This window comes from Octopus bimaculoides, chromosome 4, assembly GCF_001194135.2.
Source record: "Octopus bimaculoides isolate UCB-OBI-ISO-001 chromosome 4, ASM119413v2, whole genome shotgun sequence".
NCBI lineage: Eukaryota > Metazoa > Mollusca > Cephalopoda > Octopoda > Octopodidae > Octopus > Octopus bimaculoides.
Genome location: NC_068984.1, coordinates 95,869,118 through 95,869,627, shown reverse-complemented (window position 1 = coordinate 95,869,627; position 510 = coordinate 95,869,118).

The following is a 510-nucleotide window of genomic DNA, read 5'->3' as shown; positions in this document are numbered from 1 at the left end:
AATACATCTGTTAGTGATGATGATGATGATGATGATGATGATGATGATGATGATGATGATGATGATGGTGCTGGTGCTGGTGATGGTGGTGGTTAAGGTAGAGCTGGTGGTGGTGGTGATGGTGGTACCGCTGCTGCTGGTACTGGTGATGTCAGTGTTAGTGGTAGTGGTGATGGAGGTGTGTGCGTACTGATGGTAGAGGTAGTGGGTGTCGAGGATGAAAGTAGTCTGGATGACGCTGGTTGTGGTGTTAATGGAGTGAGTGGGGATGATGTTGTTGCGGCGATGGTGAAGAGAGAGAGTTGTAATGTTTCTGTTGATCATGGCGATGTCAGTGACGCTGATGGTAATTACTATAGCGTGCAATATCTAATTATGTAATAACTACCGGTAATTTGTGCCTGCACTTTAATCTGGCGTATTTATGTATCTATGCATGTATACATGTGTGTATGAATGAATGCATATAGATGTATACATATATGTATACATACATACCTTTATGTATAT